The sequence below is a fragment of the Pinus tabuliformis genome, chromosome J (assembly GCF_031772625.1).
Source record: "Pinus tabuliformis cultivar Carrire ecotype Pingquan chromosome J, CPIR1, whole genome shotgun sequence".
NCBI lineage: Eukaryota > Viridiplantae > Streptophyta > Pinopsida > Pinales > Pinaceae > Pinus > Pinus tabuliformis.
Genome location: NC_142295.1, coordinates 1,234,767,927 through 1,234,794,022, shown reverse-complemented (window position 1 = coordinate 1,234,794,022; position 26,096 = coordinate 1,234,767,927).

Genomic DNA, 26,096 nt, shown 5'->3' with positions numbered 1-26,096 from the left:
AAATCTAAACTACTTGTTTTTATTTACAATAAATGGGAACTTCATGTTCAACTAATTGTGCCAAATAACCTTTCATCTGTTGGAGGCGTGACCCAAGTAAGTTTTTTTTTTTTTTTTTTTTTTTTTTTTTTCCTTTCTTCTAAAGAAAAAACCAAATTTCATGCATTAAAGTGTAATATTTTTACAATGGAAAGGTGCTTTATCCCCTGTAACAGTTCAGAGAACAGATATCAGGTGTATACCAATCTGGGTGTGGCCAGTGTGGTGCAGAGTACAAACTCTGTTTACATCAGAAAACTCAAAACAAGCCCAGTGCACGATACACTGCAATAGAAAAAAAAAGTAATATGGTCTAGGAACCGAACCAGACAGTGTTAAAAGTTGGTCCCATCAAGGGGAACAGTCCGCAGAAAAAATCTTCCGAGGGATGAGAAAATATACCAGAAAACATGCAGGATGATACTCCAAAATTAGATCTCAAAGTAGTCCAGTGATCGCTCCCAGCCATCAACCTCCAGCTCGTATACCATGAAGCTAGGGGGAAGAGGAAGACCTCGTTTGGAAAGTGCATCGGCCAAAGTGTTTTGTTCCCAGTATACGTGCTGAAAGGTGACAATGGAGAAGGTCGTCAGGAGATCACTGGTTTGTTGCATCCAGTTGCACAGCGAGGGAACCTCCAACGTGTGTTTCCCCTGAATCCAGTTGATCACTGTCAGTGAGTCACCCACGATCAGAAGGTTGTCCATTTCCAGCCATGAGGAAACTTCACTGTGAGTCACCCACGATCAGAAGGTTGTCCATTTCCAACCATGAGGAAACTTGCAGTGCACCCCATAAAGCTATCAATTCTGCTCTGCAGTTGTCACCATCACCACCATGCTAGTGAAAGTGGTAATGAGTTGTGTGATCAAGTGAAAGGTAAACCCCACAGCCACAAAATCCCCCTGAGGCGGCCCCATCAAAATGGCAGATGGGGAAGATGTTGTCTAGATCAACCAGTGTGATGTTCCTTCCAGGATCCAAATGTATACAGGGGCTGACTTCTTGGAAATATTCAACAATGTTCAATGCCACCAGTTGGACATGAGGTTGTTTATCTTCGAAAATAAGCATGTTTCTTGCTCGCCATATGCCCCATAACACATATAATGGGACAGTCTGGTGTGCCTTAGCATGTAGAGACCAAGTGGTGAAGCAGTCCATAATCGAGACAGAGTCACTTGGCATAGGGACACCAAGAAGTATGGAGACCTCCATCCAAACAACAGAAGCAAAAGAACATTTTATGAATAGATGTGTGCAGTCCTCCGAATCCAACCCACACATGGGACATCTGCCGGGGCCCATGAAGCCCTTCTCATTCAGTTGGTCCCAAGTAATAATACGGTTGTGTAGGGCCAACCTTAAGAAGCACTTTATCTTAAGTGTACATTCCACTTCCATCATGTAGAAGTAGTAGCAACAAATGAAAATGATTGTGAACAAGAAGTGATGTGGCCATCTATTTCATTGACCGCAATGCAGTCGATTGCAACATGTCCACCCCACACCAGTCAGTCTGAGTGAAGAGTGGGATGGTTTCCAAACATGTAGAGAGAGCGGCTGTATTCATCCCATTCCTTGGCCAGTTGGTTTGGTAGGCCAATCTACCCAGCATGTGGCCAAGTAGGAGCAACGTTTGGGAGACAATCCCTGTCCCAAAGATTTGCCAGCGAAGTGATCCCCTGTGTGTAGAAAATGAATCAAGGGTGTTGTAAGTGTATGGAAACCATTCATACCTTTGATGACATCTAGGCCGACAAGAATTTTGCTACCATCCCCAACCATCCACTGCAAGTTGCTGCATAGCCATGGAATTTCCCGACGAAGACTATGCCAAACAATAGATGCACCAGGTGTAGGGGGCACCCCAACAACCACCCAATCCTCCATATTTGTCTGTGCAATGTATTTGTTGAACATGATTTTCTGCCACAGGCCTCTAGCATAAAAAATCCTCCAGAGGGATGAGGCAAGGAGAGAAATATTGAAGCCTCAGGAGTCAAGGAGTCCCCAACCACCAAAGTTTATGGGTTTCGATAAGGTACATAAACTGACAAGGTGTATCTTTTTTCTGTTCTCTGTGCCAGACCATAAGAAGGTAGCAATGATATTGTCAATGTGGCGGATGATGGATTGTGGGATATGAAAGAGATGCATCCAAAACACCGGGATGCTTTGTAGAACTGCTTTGATCAGGGTAACATGACCTCCCAAGGTGAGCCAGCGATGGTCCCAACAAGTCAGCTTGTTTTTGAACTTTGTAATAAGCCACTCCCAGTCATGGGAGAGGTATTTTTTTGGTTTCAAAAAACATCCCAGGTATTTGAAGCCTTCAATCATGGAGAAAATATTTATCCCAAAAGATGCAGCAATAACCAAGATTATGTTTGAGCCTCGATCATCAATGAATAATTTTGTTTTGGAAGAGTTGATGACTAAACCAGATGCCTTTCCAAATTTGTCAAATATCTTGTGGAATGTGTCCCATTCTGTGATCTCGGTGGCCCTAGCACACAACACATCATCAACAAACATGAGGTGGGTCACCTCACAGTTTCTTGAGATTTTACAACCAGTAATTTGTCTAGATTCCTTCATGGTGATGATACTTCTACTGAGGGCATCCATGACCAGTATGAAAAGTAGTGGGGATAGAGCACAACCCTGCCTGAGTCCCCTGAAAACTTTAAAGAAATCTGTAGGTTCGTCGTTGATGAGGACCGCCATGGAAGTGGATTTAATGCAAGCCATGATCCACCAAACATGACAGTGCAGGAATCCAATCTTGTATAAAATCATTGTGAGAAATTCCCAATCAACACAGTCGAATGCATGCTTGAGATCAATCTTCATGAGACAAGATTTTAGCTTCTTGGATTTCACAGAATGAATACACTCTTGAGCAATGGCAACGACATCCTGGATTCTCCTGTTAGACATAAAACCAAATTGCTCCGACGAAATATATGGTGAAATAATCTTCTTTATCCTATTGGCTAGGAGTTTTGACATCATTTTATATACAGAATTGCAGAGAGAAATTGGCCGATATTCAGAGAAAAGTAAAGATTTTGATTTTTTGGGAATTAAGGTAAGAAAAGTAGAGTTGATGGCACCTGGAATATGTCCATCAGTTCTGACAGTCTCCGCCATTTTGACCAACTGAGAGCCCATCAAACCTAAAAATATGCTGAAATAGTTCGATAGGGCAGCCATCAGGTCAGGGCTCTTGTCTTTGGCCATCTCCATGATGGAATGTGGCAGTTTGTCTTCATTAAGAGGAGTGTCCATGATTGCTATGTCCTCATCGTTGAGCATTATCGGGAACAAGTTCACCCATCCATTTTTTCTGTGATGTAATCTGTTTCCTGTCCAAAAATTGATGTCTGAAATAGTAAAAAGCTTCTAGCTTTATGTATCTGTTATTGGACAGAGTATTCCTTGAAGCATGTAGCATCTCCCACATGGAGTTTAGTTGGTTTTGACGGGATAACTTATTAATGGAAAAGTAAATCCATCAACTAATTATTAGCGTACAATCATATTCTAGTTAACAATGTGGATGGAGTGATTTATCGTGTGGTCTTACAATACGAGAATGACACTTTTTATCGGGGAGTATGAGGCGTCGGTCGAAGGAAATATCAAAAGTTTGATCGATATTGTGGAATGTCTCTCTGTGGTCGTCAACTCACGAGTGGTTTTCGACTGCGCTGGCTTTGCCGTTGCAATATGTAATGATTTTCTGAATATGTAAATTGCTGTTGTGAAGACTAAGGTGGTGGGAACTAAGGTCGAAGAACAGTGGGTCGAAGTGCAGCCCAACGTTGCTGGTTATTAAGATAACGTAATTAATATAGGGTCTTTATATATACTTTCTCGTGCGTAAATAATAGGTTGAAAAGTTGGATTATGGTTTTAAAGATGTTAAGATACTTATCGTTATATTGACAAGTTTTATACTAATAAAATAATATTTACTATTCTAATTTTAATACATATTAATATAGCCGTCTTCGGCTATAGACTTATAATTATACCATTTGTGTTCATGAATTAACTAACAACATTTTTAACAACTTCAATTATAATAAATTATTTGCGATGAGATTGTGATCTATTTCAAATTTGTTATGGAAATTTTTATTAAAGGTAATAATTAAAAATAAATGAATTTTGGGAAATTATTTAGTTAAAATATTTTGGAGTTTTTAAATGTCTATTTGAATGTTTTATCATATAAAATCTTATTATTTTGTTGAAATATTTAAATTTTTTATTCAGTGATGTTATTTAATTTTTAAATAATTGTTATATATTTTGTTTTTTCTTTTAGTATAAAAAAATGAGAGGAATAGCTAACTCTAGATGGTTACGAAGCTATGCTAAATACTAGATAAGTTGGAGGATACATTTTTCTATTATTTAGTGTTGTATTTGTTTAATAGTTGTCTGGAGCAGCGACCAATGATATTTTGAGAGCATAACATAGTAGGAAGAGAGAACGAGAACATATAATCCATAGTGTCAAAAGAAACTCCATAATGAATGCTCCTTTTTTTTGTAAATGGATTTTTATAATTGAAAAAAATGTGAAATTATTTAAACAATTTTTGTGCAATAACCTAATTAAAATATATGTTTGGAGCTTCTAAAAATTATATATATATATGTTTCCAAGTTTTAAAAAAAAAAATTTTACCATATTAAATTGATACAAATTGTTGTTATTTTGTGGAGGTATTTTATTTGATTGATTTTATTGATCGATATCATTTAATTTTAAAAATTTGTTATTTATTTTAGTAATCTTTTGGTAAAAAGTTAGAGGAATTAATTTGTGAGGTCTATTTTAGTGGTATATCTCATTTTGGAAAATTGGAATTTGGTATCTTTTGGGGTCATTTTAAAGGATTAATGGTAAATATGTTTCCCTGCCTTATGAACCACCTGGGGATGATTGGATACCATGTCTTCTCCTATGGTAACACATGTAGCTTATCCATGTGTGCATGTTCAAGAATATTCTACAATGTCTAGAACCTTATTGTTAATTGAGGGTTGAGGATGTAAAAACCTTAAACTTAGATGCCTATCAATCTATGTAGAACCTTATTGTTAATTGAGGGTTGAGGATGTAAAAACCTTAACCTTAGATGCCTATCAATCTATGTTAAACACCACACCTCTTGGCGAAGAAAAAAATTCCATTCTTAAACATTGTATTTGTTTCACATTTGATTATGAAAACTGGTTTCCATAATTGTTGAAAAGAGAGCATAACATAGGGCTAACCTTATAGCTAAATTTTCCTCCAAATTAAGCTTCTTGAAATATATCTTTATACATGAATATAGATGGCATGCTATTTTTCTCATTTCTTTCATTTCAATTTCAAATATTTAATAAACTCAAATAATAAACTAATAATAATTAATTTATAACTAGAAAAATAGAGTGTAAGATTTCAAATTTCATAATACTGTAATATAATAAATTATTTGAAGTTTACCCAATTAAGCATAAGGTAAGCATATCATATAGCATCCATTTGTTGTAAGAGAAATCCCACAACACATGAAGACACATGAAGATACACTATGCCAGAGCTCATAGGAAATTTCAATTCGTTAGGCTGAGAATATCCATAGCACCATTATACAAGATCTTCATCAAATCCATAAGTGGAAATAAACAATTACTTATTAATTCACTAGACGATCCTATGTTCTCAAAACCATATACACCAAAATGAGTATGAAACTAAAAGTCCTTTACAATGTGTCATGAGGGTATATTTATAGAAAAGGTTGACTCTTGGTCTACCTGTGACTTTGAACCACCTCATGATCTTTCATATTCCTATGAGACTCTACTCTATTCTAGTCTTTATCTTACTATGCACAAAAATGGTTCTATTCTAATAATTTAACAATAGATAATTCTAGAACATCCACATGTAATTCCTGCACAAGGTATGTACATCAGAGCTTGTATTCAATTGCTACTTCGACCACCTTTTGTTGTTCTTCCCCATGTCTGTGAAGACACTCTAAGGCATATGGTATTAAAGTGTTCTTCTTGACCCTGACCTGATTTGATAAAGTCACCATCTTGGTATATATCCTCATTGGTTCTACCACATACTAAGTAATTGTCTCTTTTGTCACCTGCAAGTTCTCCATAGTAGAGGCCTATTTGAGAGGATTGAGAAATGCCTAGATTTCCTGGAGAACTTCTTGATTCCTCACTTCCCTGACTGCTCCGATAGAAGGGACTTTGTGTACCTCAACCACCGATTCTAATCCACTAAGAAAATGTTTATACGAAGCCAAAACTTAGTCCACATCCTTTGCTAACCCGCCTCGTGATTGGATCTTGATACGAATTTGGACTTTGTCATTTTAAGTAGTGATCCAATCTTTCGTGTGGAGAGTTGCTCGCGCATTTCGACATTTGGAATCCCACTCACATATGTTGTTGATAGCTATGGTGGATTGTCTGAGCATGATTGTCTTCTCCTCAGTCTCAAAATGTATGACTGGAAAGGGTGATATAGCTTGATGCAACTTTAACATTTCTTCATAAAATAAAGTCATGGCTTCCTCCAAAATTGCTAATTCTTCTTCGATGGATGCTTGTAAGTCTTTCATACTAGAGTGGGATAGACGTAGATATTTTTTCTCTTCTTATACCCTCCTTCTATGCTCTCCTACTTTTGCGACTCTTTTTTTAGAAGCGTAGAGCTTGCCCTAAAATTCAACAATTTGTTTATTCATCCTACTTACATTTAGCTCTGACGCGGTCACAAAGGATGTTCCGAAAGAATCAATCATCTCAGGGATTAAAGTGGTATCTAGGACAATCTCTTTCTTTATAGTTATCGAAAAAGGTTTTCCAAGGTTACTAGCATAACATTTTCTTCTCTCTTTCATAATCTTGCAATTGCCCTGATCAAAAGTCTAGTAAAATCTAGCACCTCCTCCTCTTCTTCATCTGAAATGCCCAATTCCTTGAACGATAAGTGTCCGCAGGTAATTGTGGTGGATGGAGGAATGTCCAAAGGATGAAGATCAATTGGCATCTCAGATCCTTACTGTTGTTGTCGAAAATTGAGCTCATTTTTCTTGTTGAGCTCTTCTTATTGTTTTTCGTTTCCTCTTCTTCTTGCCTCCTTTTATCTTCTTAGGAATTTCTCTTATGCTATTCTTCAACACTTTTCTTCTCTCTGTACTCTTCCTCCTATTTTCTTTTGAGCTCTTCTTCTTCCTTTTGCTTTCTCTCTAGCTCTTCCTTTTCTTGCCTCTTTTTTATTTCTTCTGATTCCCACCTTTTCTTCTGCTTGGCCTCCTGAACCTTTATTTCTTCTACATCTTTCTTCAGTCACTCTTCCTCCTCCTACTTTCTCTTCCTTTCTTCTTCATGTCATTTCTATTGGATATCCTCAGGGTGTTGGCCTCCTAACTTCTGTGATTATCTAAGCTCCTCTACCCTTTTTCTCCTTATTCTCTGGTTTTTCCTCGAAAGAGTTGAACTTATTTTCTCTAGGGTTATTCATCCACATCTCCCTCTTGCACATTTGATGGGTCTTATTGTTCATTGCTTTTATTCTTTTTCTATTTACCCCTACCTTTTTCTGCTCTTTCTTCCCATTAAAACTGGAAACTAGGGCCAAATTCCACTTTGGACACCTCATTTGATGGCGATGATAATTGCATTGAATTCCTCTTTTCAAGAGGATCAAAATTGATCTAACCATCATCTAATTTGGAAAAGAAGAAGTGTTTATTTTATTTTATGGCCACACATGTGCAAATTGTTCAATTTGGCCACATCATCATGTAGGCTCATGAAGCCCAATAGACATGTCTCTTCACCCTCAATGAATTGTGTAAATATAAGTGTCCTCTCACCCCTTTTGGATCATCATCACTCACACATATTCTCTCTCCTTCTTTTACTTGTTCGTACAACTATTGCGCATATTGTCTCACTCACACGTGTGGCGAAGGAGGCTGAATTTCAGACAGGATTACAGGGTTGGAAATTTCAGATTTTCTTGCACTTTGACCAATTTTGACCAACATTGATTTTCACTTCATTTTTATAGGAATATTTATGTTTGGGTAGGTCATACACCTTGGCATAGAAATCGAGGCATTTTTGGAACTTTGACTGTAGCAGAAAATTATAGGTTGACTGCAGATTTGAGGGCAGAAGTTTGACTAAGTTTGACCACTGATTTTGGGACTGTTTTGGGTTTATTTTGACCTCTTGTTCAAGCCGATTTTGACTAGGCTTAATAGAGATTCAAAGGAGATATTTTGTTATTTTTTTTACCACCATTAACTTTCTAGTTAGGGATGAATTTGACTGCAGTTGACTTTAGATTTGATAGGACAATTTTGACTTTGATTTGCCAAGTCAACTTTGACTTTTTGAACTCTCTCTCTGTGTTGAACATTTGATATAATAATAAGAAGAATTGATTAAAGTTTTTTCCCCACATTGGGGTTTTTCCTGACATCTACCAAATCTAGTGTTCTCTTGCCTTGGCTTATCTGTTGCATTTTGTTTCATGTTCTATCTACTTTTATTCTCAATGTGATAATGGTTAATGTTATTGATATTGGAAACTAAATTGTAAATTGTCATTGGGCTGCTAAAGTACATTTAAGTAATTGTGCTAAGCATAGAACATACCATTGTTAACTAAAATTAACATGGTATTAGAACATAGGTGAAGAAAAAGCCCAAACAAGAAAGAGAAAAGAAATTACTAAGGGAGATCTGTTAGACAAGATTATTGGACTATCATGCATGGAAGATGACTTTTGAAGAACATGATGCCATGGACTATGTGTAGGGAAGAGTGGTGGAGCCTCCTTCAAATGCACATATTGTTGCAAAGACGAAGTATAAGAAAGGTGAGGTCAAAGCTAAAAGAATTATCATAGACTCCATTCAAAAGCATTTGGTTTCCTATATTTCTGATTTGGGAACATCTAAGGAGATGTATGATAAGCTAGTTGGGATGTTAAAAATAAACAATGCAAATCAAATCCTCTTTCTGAAGAACAAGTTGAAGGACATAACCATGGATAAATGGGAGTCTATCCAATCCTACTTTATGAGAATAAAACAAATTAAAAATGACCTAATATCTATTGGAGAAGTTACTAATAACAAGGATCTCACTCTCATTACACTTGGAGGTATTTAAAAAGCATGGGATGTGTTTAACATCATCATTCTAAAAAGGGACAGGATTCCTAGTTTTGATGATTTATTGGCTACATGCACTCAAGAAGAGATGAGGATGCTGGAGAGAGACAAGCCTTAAAATGGAAATGAACCTACTGCTTTCTATGCTCATGCTATGAGGAAAAATAATGTTGGTCCAAGGAGACAGGGTCAAGGATTCAAGAAGGAAGTCAAAGACGGAAGAAGAGGAAGGTGCTACAATTGTAACAGGTTCGATCACTATGTTAGATAATTTACTCACAAGAAGGATTCTCCAAGGGATCACAAGAACAACACCAACAATTTCAAAGTCAATGGCAATCAAAGCAACAAAAGGTTCAACAATAAAGGAAATAGGAATGCTCCCACAACTTGATATGGAAATGGTCTACCTCCCAAAAGGACGAGAAATTCCAGGTATGAGGAATTAATGTTATAGAAAACAAAAGGAGTTTTATCTTATTTTTTCTCTATCTACTACCTCTCCTCCAGACACTAGATCATTGGTTGATTGATAGTGGATCTTAAAGGCACTTCACTGGGTACAAAGAGGCTATCCCAAATTTGATTGAAAAGAAGACTACTTTGGAGATCATTTTTAGAGATAATGTCACCTACCCTATGAAAGGGATAGGTACTATCACTCTTCACTTAAATCAAGGTCAATCCATTCATCTACAAGAATTATTGTCTGTACCATATTTGAAGAAGAACCTGGTGTCTATTTTTGTGATGGAAGATAAAGGCTTCAAGGTAACATTCATTGATGGAAATGTATGTATTTAGTAAAGAAACCCCAAAGATGAATTTACACTTCGATTTAGGGTTGATGGCATCTATCAAGTTGGAGAAGTCATTTTAGATCCTTGAATTGTGATACTTCTCTTCAATTCGAATTATGGCAACGAAGATTTTCTTGCCTTCATTACAAAGCCTTACCTAGGGTAAGGAAGATGGTCACAGGTATGCCTCAGTTCAATATGAATCATGAAGGGTTTTTTCAAGGTTGTGTAGCTGGGAAACTTACAAGGGGTCCATTCCCTTTAAGTTAAAGCCAAACTACCAATATTGTTCAATTGGTACTTTCTTACCTATCTAGTATGTTTCATGTAACATCATTGGGAGGATACTTATAATATGCAATTTTTGTGGATGAATTATCGTGCAAAAGATGGATCTATTTCTTCAAGAAGAAGGATGAAGGGTTCAAATGGTTCCCTTCTTTCAAAGCCTTTGTGGAAAATCAAACAGGGAAGAAGATCAAAATATTGAGGACCGAGAATGGAACTGAATGTGAATCAAATGAATTCAATGAATTTTGCATAGAGGCTGACATTAGGAGGGAGACAATCATTCCATACACTCCTGAGAAAAATAGAGTTGTTGAAAGGAAGAATTGAACAATCATGGAAGCCACCTATGCCATGTTCCATGACCAAGGTCTACCAAAGTTCTTATGGGGATAATATGCCAACATTGCCCTGTATGTTAAAAATAGGATCCCACATCAAGCATTGGATTTCAAGTCACCTGAAATTTTTTTCCCTGGTATGAAATCCAATGTTTCTCATTTAGAACTTTCAATTGTCCCATGTATTTTCATGTGCCTCAAAAGAAACAAGTTGGAAGCATCTGGGAAGAAAGGTACATTTGTGGGCTATAGTGAAAATTCAAAGGCATGTAGAATCTATGTGTCTGGTCAAAGAGATGTGGAAGCAATCCATGATGTCACCTTCAATGAAGATGTCTCCCTTGGGAAAGCCAGATATCTCCCAATTCCAAGGAGGGATAATGATGATGCCATAGAAAATAGGATGAACCTTTGACATATGAGCCTATGCCTGATGTTGATGGTCTAATGGATACTATTGATCCACCACCTGGTGATCCCTCTACCTTGAGGAAATGACCCCTATGGCTGAAAGGTACTCTTGAAGATGCTAAAATACATACTGCTCCAAGAAGGAAATTTCCTGAAAGTAAGAAGACAAATAGGTGCCAAGGATATTTGGCTACTATGAGTACTATTGTTCAATTTGAACCATGCACGTTCAAAGAAGCTGTAAAGCACGAAGTCTAGAAGGATGAAATGAATGAGGAATATAAATCTATCATGAAGAATGGTGTCTAGGATGTGGTGCCTAGACCCAAGGACAAGTTTGTGGTCACCTATAAATGACTTTACAAAATAAAACATGGAGTTGATGGGAGTGCTAAAAAGCATAAGGCCATGTTCGTTTCTCGAGGCTTCTCTCAAAAGGAAGGAGTGGACTATGACGAGATATTTTCGCCGGTTGCCCGATATACCACTATTTGATCTATTATTTTTCTTACTACCACTCAAGGATGGAGCCTACATCAAATGGACATCAAAATTTCTTTTTTACATGGATCTTTAAAGGAGGAATTCTACTTGGAACAACCTTAGGGGTTCGAAGTACAAGATTGAAGGAAACACATATGCAGTTTGAAGAAAGTCCTTTATGGGTTGATGTAAGCCATAGGGATTGGTATCAGAGGATTGATAGCTATATTAAAAAGCTAAGATTTATGAGGAGTGATGTTGGTCCTAACCTATACTCCAATATTGAAAAGGACATGGCTCTCATTTTGATCCTTTATGTATATGATATATTTCTGACATGTGCAAACCCTCTCATTTAACAATGCAAGAGGGAGTTGACTTCCAAGTTGAAGATGAAAGACCTATGAATGATGCGCTACTTCCTAGGCCTAGACATCTAGAAAAATCCAAGTGAGATTTTCCTTTGTCAAGGAAAATACATTGCGAAGTTGCTCAAGATATGTGGGATGATGGATTACATGTCTGTGTCTACTCCAATGGAGCTCAACTTCAAGAAGCTATGTGGAAGTGTTGCTGGGACAAAATTGGAAAACCCTTCTTAATATAGACAACTTGTGGGGGCCCTGATGTTCTTGGTAAAATCCCGTCTAGACATGCTTCGTTGTGAATATGTTGAGTCAATTTATGGTCGAGTCTAATCACATACATTGGATTGTTGCTGACAATCCCTTGAGATATCTTCATGGATCAATAAACTATGGACTGAGACACAATGTCAGGAATTTGAGGCTACATGGATATATTGATGCTGACTGGGTTGGAAGTTTGGTGCATCAAAAAAAGAACATCTGTATGTTGCTTCTCATTGGGGTTTTCTTCATTTTTTTGGATGAGTAGGAAGCAAAAATCGATTTCTCTAAGCACCTTTGAGGCCAAATACATTTCAATTAGTATAGCTTGTTGTGAGTCTGTTTGGTTGAGGACGATATTTACTGAGCTATTTGAGAAAATTTTGGATACCACTGTGATATTTTGTGACAGCCATAGTGGTATTTTCCTTTCAGAGAATCTCATGTTCCACGACCGATCCAATCACAATGATATCAAGTACCAATTTATCTGGGATATGGTACAACGGGGAGAAATAAGGCTCCAACACATTATGACTGATGAGCATGTTGTAGACATCTTCACAAAGCCCTTAGGGAAGGTTAAATTCTTAGCCTTCCGAGAGAGACTTGGACTTTTGGAAAGACCCTCCCATGAGGGTCCCACTTGACTTAGACATTGATCTCTGGGAGTTCCTGGGGGCTTGGGGTACTTATTGTAGCTATGAGTGACGATAGGTTGATCGGTTCACCTTCCTCTATTGGTGTGATGTGTACAGGGCAAGTCATTGACCTTCCCCTGTAATACCCCATGATGGTTGGCATGTGTGTAGGGTGAGTGGTTCACCTTCCCCTACGATTGATGACAAATGTGTGTAGGGTGAATGGCTCACCTTTCCCTATGATTAAGATATGCACAGCATGAGTGGTTCACCTTCTACTATGGCATATGAGTAGAATTAGTGGTTCACCTTCTCATACAGATGCCCTAGCATACATCCTACCCATGTAGTCTGGGACTCATGGGAAGTACCTCTCATCTGGCCAATGAATTAGGAAAATTCGATAGGGACCATAAAAATACTGATGGACACATCATATACTATCATAATCCCTATTTCTAGGATGCATGGTGTTAAACAACTTGATCTGGGATCAAGTTTGATTGAGGTTCTACCTTTGGACTGAGTTTTGTCAGTGGGGAGTGGTAAGGTCTTGTCACTCACTCTTGATCAATTCTTCTTCATCATTCATGTCAATATTTAACAAGGAATATATGAGATGAGATATAGAGATGGTAGATGACAACAGGATGGCATGATGATCGATGATGACGGATGGATTGGCAGGTGGAATTCTCCCTAGTTGAGAGGGAGTGTTAAAATTGAAAAATAGGGCCAAATTCCACTTTGGACAACTCATTTGATGGAGATGATGATTTCATTGAATTCCTCTTTTTGAGAGGACCAAAATTTATCTAAATATTATCTAATTTGGACAAGAAGAAGTGTGTTTTTGAATTTATTCCCACACATGTGAAAATTGTTAAGGTCGGCCACATCATCATATAGGCCCATGAAGCCCAGTAGACATGTATCTTCACCCTCAACAACATGTATAAAGAAAAGTGTCCTCTTACCTCATTTGGATCATCATCACTCACACATTCTTCTCTCTCCTTCTCTCATTGGCTCATAAATTTATTGGGAATATTCTCTCACTCACACGTGTGGCAAAGGAGGACGAATTTCAAACAGAATTACAAGGCCAAAAATTTCATATTTTCCTGCAATTTAAATAACATTGACCAACATTAACTTTGACTTTCGAGGAATATTTTGACTTTGATTTTCTGGGAAAATATCTATTTAGGTGGGTTGTACACCTTGGCACAAATACTAATGCATTCTGGGCACTTTGACTACAAAAAAAAATTGTAGGTTTACCAAAGACTTCAGTGCAGAAGTTTGACCAAGTTTGACCATTGACTTTGAGACTGTTTTGGGATGATTTTGACCCCTTGTTGAGGCTGAGTTTGACAGGGTATGACCTAGATTCAAAGGAGACATTTTACTATTGTTTTGACCACCGTTGAATTTTTGGTTAGGGATGAATTTGACTGCAGATTTGACAAGATTGTTTTGAATTTGATTTGGAAAGTCAACTTTGACTTTTTGTAGTCTCTCTCTATTGAAAATTTTATATAGTAATAAGAAGAATAGATAAAATGGTTTTCCTCACATTGGGTTTTTTCCCTGACATGAATCAAATCTGGAGTTCTCTTATTTTGTCTTGTCTTTTGCATTTTGTTTCATGCTCTATCTACTTTTATTGTTAATGCGCTTAATGGTTAATGTGATTGCTATTGGAAATTAAATTGGAAATCATCATTGGGTTGCTAAAGTGCATTAAAGTAATTGGGCTAAGCATTGAAGATGCCATTGTTAACTAAAATTAACATTTCCTCTTAAGCATGGTTGTCTGGTCTTGCAATCTTATGATTTCTTGAGATTGTTCTGCCTGCTCATCCTCCTTTTCCTATTGTTCAGTTGGGCCTAACTCCTTGGTAGAATTATACCAATTCCTGACTTTATCTTCATATAAATGCTTGTTGTGATCATATGGCCAATCGAAACCTTCTTTGTTATAGTGGCTGCCATAATGCCCCTTGCGTCATGTATGTGATGACTCAAATCTATAAGGTAGTATCCTTTCATTTCTTTAGCTTCTATTTTGACTTCTTTAAAGCTATCAAGGGTGTACACTCCAATATTTAAAGGGAAATTTGGCCAAGTCTTTTTCTTTCCTTTATGTAATGTCTTAGATAATCCCATGGTCATATCATAGAAGCCTCCTACAAGAGCTTCTTATCTATCACCAGCAACGGGAGAGCATGAGGAGGCTTATATGATTCGAAAGCTCAGGTTCCTTCCTGAATGGGGAACTAGTCAACCACTCTAATCATTGTTTCCCTAGCTCTCTTAGAAACGCATGGAGCCTTCTCTCTAAAGAGAAACTGATACAACATAATGATGAATCAATCGACAATGACTTTAAGCATCCTCTTATATCTTAGATCCCAAACAATCTTGTAATGAAGGTACACAACCTCTACCACCTCAGGGGTCCAGTTATAGCTCCAGTCCTTGAAACGACATCTCGCACATACTGTTTCCAAGAGATATGCTGCAATATAAATTTTTGATGGTTGGCCTTTTTGCAAATTCTTAACTTCCTGTATGTTGATCTTCAGAGCTAAATCCAGAATTATTGACCAGTTGAGAATAGTTCCCTTAGTAGCAACCATGTACATGATAGGTACCGAAGCTCCAAGGAAGCTGTCGATATCCAACTGGCTATATAAATGATTGATCATTGCTGCCATAAGATGGTAAACCTTCCTAAGGCTCTCTATTCTATAGATCTGATCAGTCATGACCCAAAACTAAGAGGGTTCTTTCCACCATGATTTTAGGATATCTTTAGTTGACATCTAGAAATCTAAAATCCATCTATTGTTGAAGGTCTCCTCTTTCTTTAGTATCCTGTAGTAGGCAACAATGTCTGTAGAAGTAAAATAAGTGAAAGCTTTACTTGTTTGACTCCTTATAACCCATCATTTTGAATATGTATTTTGTAGTATCCAATCGATGCTTTATGCGCATGTGAAGACTGGCAGATGCATGGTTACTTTGTACAACCAGGACCTCTTGATATTAATATATACTTTGAAGTCATCCTGGTCCTAGGGATTTTTTTTCTTAAAAAAATCATAGTATATATCAAACCATGAGAGCTTAGTGGTCTCGTTAATATTGCATGTCATGTTCTGGTAGATTAGTGGTGGAAGTCCTTCTAGAACTTCTTGGGCACTTCTCTCGAAACTTTTGTGAGAAGTCTTGAATACTAGGGGTGCCATCTCTCCATAGAAAGAATATATTGATATATCATATAGATCGATGTCACCTGACATTTCAAGCAACTAGTCCCAAGATGAGAATGACGACATAAATAATATTAATCCAAGCAATGACCATAAACCAAGCTTCGAAATTGGGGGATCAGATGAAAAATTTGAACTTAGAACTTGGTCTAAAGGCTAGGTTACAGGTCACACACATATAGGGGTCATAAAACCTAAGGTGAGAAAAACAATCACTTGGCGATTTGACTACTAGATAGAGCCATAATTCACTAGGTTGCAGGATAGGTGCAGTCACAAGGTCACTAGGTAGTTATAGTCATAAGGTCATAGGATAGGTCCAGTCACAAGGTCACATGTTAAGATAGGTCACGAGGTCGCATTTTTTTCCCTGTCGTGTTTTTTTAAGCATTGTGTGGTTCTTTCGATGATCGTATGAAAATTTTGTGGCTTGGGGTGAAAAATTTGACCTCACAGGGACTTGTGAAACAAAGGTAGCTGAGATCAAGGGAGACGTTCTCTAGATTTGGATTAATGCTTAAGAAATGGGATGCTAATTGAATGAGTAAAGATTCTAGAGAATTTTAGGGAAGAATGGCTGGGAAATGGCCCAAACGGGAAGTCAAATCCTACCTGCGGGAAAGATGTAGAGTTCATGGGTAGAATTATAGACATGGTAGGAAGAATTATTACAAGGGAGGTGAAAACACGCCTACCTAGATGTTGGGTAGCATAAGCCCTGCACAATGGTCATGGGGCACAAAGCTCGCAATCTTGGGTAAAGAGAGGGTAAAGATTCCGCGAGCAAGGAGCACGATTTATAATAAGTTGAAGTCAAAGGGTAGTCTGCCTAAAAATAATGTAAAGAAATGTAAGATGAGTTGACCCGCTCGTGGATCATGGTAGATGGAAAGGTATAAATAGAGCAAGCTCTATGGTAGAGGAAGTGAAGTTTTTGTTGTATGATCTTGGATCTGTAATGTAAGGGGTTTTTGAGGAGAACAATCTGAAAGCGTCTGTAAGTATGAGTCGAGGGTTTGCGTAGTGGATAGAGGCTCTGCAGCTATGTAATCAGAGGCCCGGAAGAGTCCGCAGTTGTGTACACAGACCCCTGCAACTGAGTGCGCAGGGCAGATCTGGATGTAGTGGTGAAGAAAGAAAATAAAGATAAGTTGATTTGATAATTCTGTGTTAAATTTGAAGTATCGTGGATCTAGCTTTTTGTATGGTTAATATCACTATTTGATTTATGTGCATATGCTTACATTTTGAATACATGTTAATCTATGTGCGAACTGGATAAAACTGATAAATGTTTGCTTAAAGACCCTTCTAAGTGTATCTGATTTAAAATACTTCAGCAAATAGATTAGATATGTAAACAGCGCGCTAATAACTAGTAAAGATTATTTTGGGTTCGGATCTGTGTGAAACCGAGCAGCGCAACATTGCGAGCAGTGTGCGAAGCCTCCAGACCACATCTAGATATCCCAAGGGTGCGGAAACCTGGTTCTAGCACCCTCCCCTGCTACCTCGGGTGAGACCTCAGTACACACTCCACGCACTGTTTCCGAAAGGGCCGGTAGTTGAAGGATTTGCTTGGCTAAATAACTCTTCCGAACTGGGGTCAGGCCCATATAAGCCAAAAATTGGTTCTGTTGTTGGGACTGGGATCTGCCTAAGGGGTGTCTGATGTGGGAACACTGGAACCCTACAAAGAAAGAGATTAAAAAGTGGTGGGATCTGAAACTCCACGAGTTCGCAGTTTAGGAAAACAGAAACCCACGAGTATCAGAGGAAGATTGGCTAGACCGTTATATATTCACAGAAATTCATGAAATCTTCTTCGAGTCATTTCTAGTAGAGTTGTACAAGTGGATTGCAAGGCTAGCTGACAACGTGGGAAGGTGCAAATTGGACCAGCCTATTATGTGGACCCCGGAACTAGTGCGCAGGCTAGAAGCCACCGAGGATAAAATCACGTGCGCAATAGATCATTGGCTGGATCAGGTAATAGGAGGATTTATCACTGAGTTCGCGATAGATACAACTGTGAGCTATAGCAAAGTAGAAAGGAAGTTTCTTCAAGGACCTTGAGATATGTATATCAAATCATTGAATACTTGCATTAAGATGTTGTTGTGTGAAAAATAGATTATGTGCATTTATTGATGTCTGGAGTAATGTGGAGCAGAAGATGTTATCGTGGAACGAGAGGAGTAGAGAACAATCCCTTAGCTTCTATTTCCCAGGAAAGCGAGGAGGAGCTCGCGAGGTTCTCACCAGGGAGGGTGGTCCGGTTGATCAGGGAGCACTTCCCATTGATACCACCTCCGTCCACGCTACCACCCGCTTCACCTACATCAAATCCATCCACCCCAACACCGATCCCATCCCCAACCCTACCACCACCAAAAGTCGGGATGGCGATCGCAGTCCAGCTACCAACATTTAAGTGGATAGGAAATGGGGAACCAGGTCGGTTCTGGTTTGTGATAAAGTCTGTATGGGATGCTCAGGGCATCACAGATGATAATGTCAAGAAGGCTACATTAGTTAGTGCGCTGCAGGACCACGCATTGACTTGGTACATGAAATATTCAAGTGATCATCCAAATGAAGGACTAGCAACAATCCAGGAGGCACTAAACAAGGAATTTGGGTGACCCAAGTCGGAAGCAAAGTTAGTTATTGCATTTAAGGAAATTGTAATGTTGCCTGGTGAAACCCCATGGGATTTAGATAAGAGGTTGAAAAGCACCATCTGCAAGGCCAACATGACACTGATGGTTGCGTAGCACCGTGCTTGGTTTGTCACATCATTAATTCCATATCTGAGGTCGGCTCTATCGCAACAAAAGATCTCAAGCTGAAGCACTAGAGGCAGCAATGCGGCTGCACGAAACCCCAATACAGGACCCAGGGTTGGGAGTCCAGCAAATCCAAGCGCAAATACAAAACTTATGTCTAGAGATGCAAAGCTTGAAAAAAGGACAAGCACCTAGGACAGAGGTACGGGAAGAAGTATGGTGTATCAAATGTAAGGGACTAGGCCACGATAAGGACCACTGTTCGATCTTTGTGAACTCTGTGGAAGGAGGGGGGCCAATAACATTGCGACCAGAGGTACAAGCTGGGCCAAGCATGGTGCCCACACTCTGCTGCAAAATCTGTGAGGTAGGAGGAAAGCATGCCATGGACAATTGTCACCTATTGCCAAACTTAAGACAACCCCCTCCTCAACAATTATTTTGTAACTTTTGTAGAACGGTGGGCCATGAGGAAAGAAATTACCACAGTTACCAAATGTTGATGGATCGAACACCTACTTATAGGATGCAAACAGAGGCACGCGGGCAGGATCCCACCGCACCATTCGTGCAGGGAGGGTACCAGGGATGTGGATGGGACCGTGGAGGCATGGAACCTGGATGGGGATGAGGGCAATTAATTTGCTACAATTGTGGAGGGTCGGGGCATTACTTGTGGGATTGCACGAACTTGACCAAAGCCTATTGTCCTTACTATTACCAATTTGACCACGAAGTAGTCGATTTCCCCACGCTGATTGCTCAAATTTGAGAAAAGGGGGTGCTTCCAGCCAACCCCACTCAGAATGTCTAGATGATGAAGGCTGAACCTCATGCAGAGGAGCCAAACATAAATATGATGCTCTGGAGTGGCACTACCACTGGAGAAGATAAGGGGAAATAGCTAGAGATGGATGCATGGGTCCGTAAGGCCCCCCCGAAAAAACCAGACTTTGACTTGGAGCCTGTGAAGGAAACCTTTATGGAAGCCAAGGAGAGCATTGCAGAGGCTTCTACGTCAGGAAGTAAGGATCAATTAGGATCATAGAAGGGTACATCTGTGCTAACCACCTTCTTGGAGACTTGCATGAACTTACTTAGGGATGCTAAAGTAGTAAAGGGGCTATAGGAATTGATAACTCGGTGTGCGGGAGTAGATGAACCATGAATGATCCGAAAATTAGGTAAACATGATTTGCGCACTGGGCGGGAAATGCGACTAACTGTCCAGATCGGAGACTATGAGATGGATCAGGTCATCTTAGATTTGGGGTCCGATGCGAATGTCTTACCAAAGCAGACTTGGGAATGCATGGGCAGGCCTCCGCTACAATGGTCCCCGATTCAACTACGGATGGCTAACCAACAGAAGATTCTGCCCATGGGACACCTACAAGGAGTTACAGTAGACATCGATGGTGCCAGCACCCACACTGATTTTGAGGTCATCGAAATTTTGGATGACAGTAACCTGTATCTTGAACTACTAGGGATAGGTTGGGCAATGGATATGAATGGAATCATCAACCTCAAGAAATGAAAATTGATATTCGAAAAGAAATCTCTCCGCGTGGTGGTCCTGTTGGACCCAGTAGAAGGGGCATGATATACCGAGCCCGTGTACGACAAAGATAGCGATGGATAATTGGACTGTATCTACCAGATTATAACACAAGATCGGGATAGGTTCAATCCAACAACGGATGGTCGACTCTAATGGGACTGTGATAGTTCTTCCATGTCGGACTCAGATGAAGAGGTTGAACGATGGCAGAACTGACTGTATGAAGTAACCATGCTCAATTTTAATCAGATGGTGACAATAGGAGCAAAGGAACAACTGGAGGTATCTGCAAAAACATCCCGCGCAGTTGCTACTTCCGGATAGGGTGTAACCCCAAAGATGCGAATGACAAGGCGCAGATGTCGAAGGAAGGCGCGCGCACGGCTGTAAGAGTGAAACAAAGTAAGCATTCCTTGCCAGCATAGGCTACAGGTGTTTGAGGTGTGGAGATCCACCCAACTTAGAAGTAGTAGCCTGAAGCCACCCCAACAGACTAGTGCCCAAGCGGCCGACGCTAAGGTTAGCAAGGGCTCATGGAAGTTGCAGATACCGTGGGTTCGGTGAGCCTGTAATAAATGACAGAAGCAAGCTCAGAAACGACAGAGCTCAATATTGATAAACTGTGGTTACAGCCAAAGAAGAAAAGTGCACTACGACACAGAGGAGCCCAGGAACATGCTGCAACCGTGCTATCATGGCTGTGCCCGCACTCACGGAAGAACATAACCCCCAGATCAATTATCCAGATGCTTCAGAGGTGCTCGCAGCCCGGGCTAGCAGGGATGGTCCAAACTCGCACCAAAGGTGTGAGCACCTAACTAGCAGTAGAAACTACAGTCTCAGCGCCTCGGGCAGTTGAAAGAAGGCATGGGACTATAAACTAGTCTGAAAAAAACTGGCATGACAAAAGGATTCTTTACCAAATTAGGCAGTCTGCAAGTTTGCAGCTGCGCCCCAAGGATAGCGCTACCATGGGAAAAAGTCAAAATATGACCGTTAGCCACATTGGCTCTGACAGGAATGACAAATCACATTAGAAAGAAGCGGGCGATGGAACATAAAGACGAAAGTTTGGGACGAGATACACAAAGATCTACCAACTCGACACCACTAATGAGCCGAAAATGGAGGGAAGGGATTGTTTCAAACCTCATAGCTTATGGCTGGCACTGGAATTTGGCGCTTTGAACCAGTAAAAAGCAACAAGTACGCGGATACCAGGCACTCCATGAGTACTATGGCAAGAACCCAAGCACAGGTCGTAGAAGAAATGCAACTGAATCAAGAAGAGCCCGAGGATGTAACTCAAGTTCCTGAAGTTCCTAAGTCCCCACGTACCCCGCGACCTAGGAAGAACAAGCAGAAGATGGGAACAGTCCGGGCCTCCCTAAGATTCAACAAACACTCGGCAGTTGACAAAGGCAAAGCAGTCACCACCGAAACCATTGAGGAGGACGAAGATTTGCAAGACCTGATTGATCAGATTGATGCACAGGTGGAGGAAGAAGAAGCTACATTCCAACTTTTGTCATTTCCCCACCTATCTTTCTCCATCGACCGGGACGACCAAGATAACGAAAGACGTGGATGCTATAAAGACTATGCTCGAGAGCCCGCTTCTTTCAGATGACATAAAGTTCGAAGGGTTGCTGATGGGGCGCGTTCCAAGCATCAAATTCGAAGATTGGGACTTGGCAGATGGCGACAAGTTCCCCGAATTGGCCGAAGACAATTTATTGCCGCAGAAGTGGTTACAAGGTGTGGAGAAGGCAGGAGAGCTAAATCTTAGATGGATACCTCACTATCACCACACAACCATCACCATATTTGTGATTCGACAACTCCTATGTATCATACATGATGGATATCTCTGGTTGGAAGAGCTGATCCTGATCATAGTCGACCTAATCCACCAGATTGCGCACTTTCCACTTAAAGGGAATAACCCCGTAGACATAGCAGGGACTAGTAGTGAGGGAGGCATTTCCAAAACAGTGAAGGTGAAATACCATTTGGATAAAGCAAATTGGGGGTATGTGTTATGAAACCAGCTCAAGAAAATATAGAAAAGATAGATCAACGCCTTAGAATTCAACCTCTTCGTGGGGGAAACCTCCTTTACATTACATAAATGAACAATTCTTGGATGATTCAAATGACAAAACCTCCTTTCTCTATATAGGAGTCTAAGGAGTCACAATATAATCCAGCCGACCTAACAATAATAATATAAAGCCACAAAAATAACAATAGAGGGATTCCATGGGGCACAGTAATAACAATATGGGGGCAATAGGGGCACAACAATATTAATAAGGGGTATAACTACAATAGTAATAGGGTAATCACTAGTATTATAGGGACCCCACATGCCTCTCTCCTTCAAAAAAGTGTTGTCCTCAACGCTTGAGTAGTTCTGGATACTTCTGCATAAAATTCTCATCCTCCCATGTGGAATCTTTAGCGGATAAGTTCTTCCACTTGATAAGATACTCTGAAATTGATCGATTTCATAGCTGTCGAGTTCTTGTTTCTATGACTGCTTCCGGTTCCAATATAATTTTTCCTTCCTCGTCAAGTTCTGGCAATATTGTTTGAACTGGGAGCTTGTCTCCTATAACCTTCTTTAAACATGAAACATGGAAAACTGGGTGCAATCGAGAAGCTGCAGGAAGCTCCAATTTGTATGCCATAGTACCAATCTTTTGCAACACCTTGTACGGACCATAATACTTTGGTGATAATTTATTATCCTTCTTAGCTTGCTTGAGGGACATTTTCTTATATGGTTGTAGCCGTAGGAATACCCAATCACCTACATCAAAACTTCTTTCACTGCGATGTTGATCTGCCTGTTGTTTCATTCTATTGTGTGCCAACACGAGGTTATCCTTTAAGAGTTGGAGGACTTGTTGTTGATGTTCGATGTGATGTTCCACTGCCTGAACCTTAGAATTTTCTCTTAAATATGATGTGATGGATGGTGGTTGATACCCATAAAGTGCCATAAATGGGGTCATTTTTGTTGCTGTATGGAAGGAAGTGTTATACCACCATTCAACCAGAGGCAACCATTTGACCCATTGTGTCTGTTTATCAGATACAAAGCAACGAAGATATCCTTCCAAACATTTGTTTACTATCTCAGTTTTCCCATCAGATTGAGGATGATAAGATGAGCTATGAGCTAACTGAGTACCAAGACAAGAAAATAATTCTGTCCAAAAATTTCCAGTGAAAATGGGATCTCTGTCACTTACAATAATCTTTGGGTTTCCATGTAGCTTTTGAATTGTTTCCATAAATGCAGTAGAAACTGTACTGGCTTTAAATGGATGTGATAATGCACAAAAGTGTGCATACTTGGTAAGTCTGTCAACTACCACCATGATGACACTCTTTCCCTCAGACTTGGGTAAACCTGTGATAAAATCCATTGAAACCTCCTCCCAACGTTGGCTTGGAATGGATAAAGGTTGTAATAGACCTGGTGTCTTAATTGTTTCAACTTTATTTTGTGGGCAAACCAAACATTCCGCCACAAACTTTTGAATATCTGATTTAAGGCCATCCCAAAAAAATTCCTTCTTAACCCTGTGGTAAGTTTTTAAAAATCCTGAGTGCCCTCCTAAGGGAGAAGTGTGCAATTCCATAAGAATCTTTTGTTTTAGCTGGGAATTCTTACAGAGGTATAAGCGATCTTTGTACCATAATGAATCATTTTTCCAGCTAAATGTATCAGAAGTACTGGAATCTTGTTGTAACTTTCGAATAAGTGCCCACACTTCTTCGTCATTCTTCCATTCCTCCCTTGCTTCGTTTATCCAATCTGGTTGGATAATAGAAATGGCACACAACAATGCTTCCACATCCTCATCCTTTCTTGAGAGTGCATTTGCCACCACATTTTGCTTCCCTTTTTTGTAGATGATTTCAAAGTCATAACCCAACATCTTTGTGACCCACTTTTGTTGCTCTTCAGAGGATAATCTTTGTTCTAAAAAGTATTTAAGGCTATCATGATCCGTTTTTACCTTGAAGTGTCTTCCCATTAGGTAGGGTCGCCATTTCTTAAGTGCATGGAGTATTGCCAACATTTCCTTCTCATAAATAGCTTTGCTTAAAAACTTTCCCTTGATTGGACGACTTTCAAAAGAAATGGGTCTTTCATCTTGCATTAGAACAACACCAATTCCATTTCCTGAAGCATCACATTCCACAATAAAGGTTTTTGTGAAGTCCGGTGTAGCTAAGACGGTGCTTGGCACATTGCCTCTTTAAGATGTTCAAAGGCCTTTGTTGCTTCTGGAGTCCATGAAAATGCATCTTTCTTCAATAATGTTGTTAGAGGTGCTGCTATTCTCCCATAATTCTTAACAAAATTGCGATAATACCCTGTCAACCTGAGAAATCCTCGCAGATGCTTTATGGATGTGGGGATTTTCCATTCCTTAATGGCTTTAATTTTGCTAGGGTCTACCTTAACTCCTTCATGAGATACAATATGACCCAGATATTCCACCTCCTAGACTCCAAAGAAACATTTGGATATTTTTGCATATAATTGTTTCTCCTCCAATAGTTGTAGCACCCTGTCAACATGTTCAACATGATCCTTCCAAGACTTGCTGTAGATTAGTATATCATCAAAAAATACTAACACAAATTTTCTAAGGAATGGTTTGAAAATTGAATTCATCAAACCTTGAAATGTTGAAGGTGCATTGGTAAGGCCAAAAGGCATGACCAAAAATTCATAATGACCCTCATGAGTTCTAAATGCTGTTTTCGGAATGTCTTCAGTCTTCATTCTGATTTGATGATATCCTGAACGAAGATCCAACTTGGTGAAGTAAATTGATCCATGCAATTCATCCAGTAATTCATCAATGACAGGAATGGGGAACTTATCTTTAATAGTGAGCTTGTTGAGCTCCCTATAATCTAGACACATGCGCCATGATCCATCCTTCTTGTGCACCAATACTACTGGAGTAGAGAAAGAACTTTGACTCGGTTGAATTATACCAGCCTCTAGCATTTCTGCAACCATACGTTCAATTTCACTCTTTTGGACATAGGGATATCTGTACGGCCTGATGTTTGGAGGAACACTTCCTGGAATCAGATGAATAGCATGATCATGATCACGCATAGGTGGGAGACCTTTGGGAGTCTCAAATACCTTGGAATGATTGTCCAGGACTTTTTGGAGATCTGGAGAAATAGATGATTCCGATGTGGAAACATCTAGTGAACATAATTGTGCAATTACACCTCTTTTCTCCTTTTTTAGAAGCTTTTTCATACCATTAGAGCTTATTATCTTTCCTGGTTTCCCTGCAATACCCCTTAATTCAACTTCCTTTCCTTCCGTAGAAAATTTGATGAAAAGTTCTTGAAAATTAAAAGCTATTGTACCCAAGGATTGTAGCCATTGGACTCCTAGTACAACATCAGCACCTCCCATTGGAATGGAAAGCATTGGGCTAGTCAATACATATTCTCCCATGGATAGCTTGATATTATGGCACTTTCCAGAGCAATTTATTGTTCCTCCATTTGCAATCATCACTTGACACTCTGGTGCTGGATATAGGAA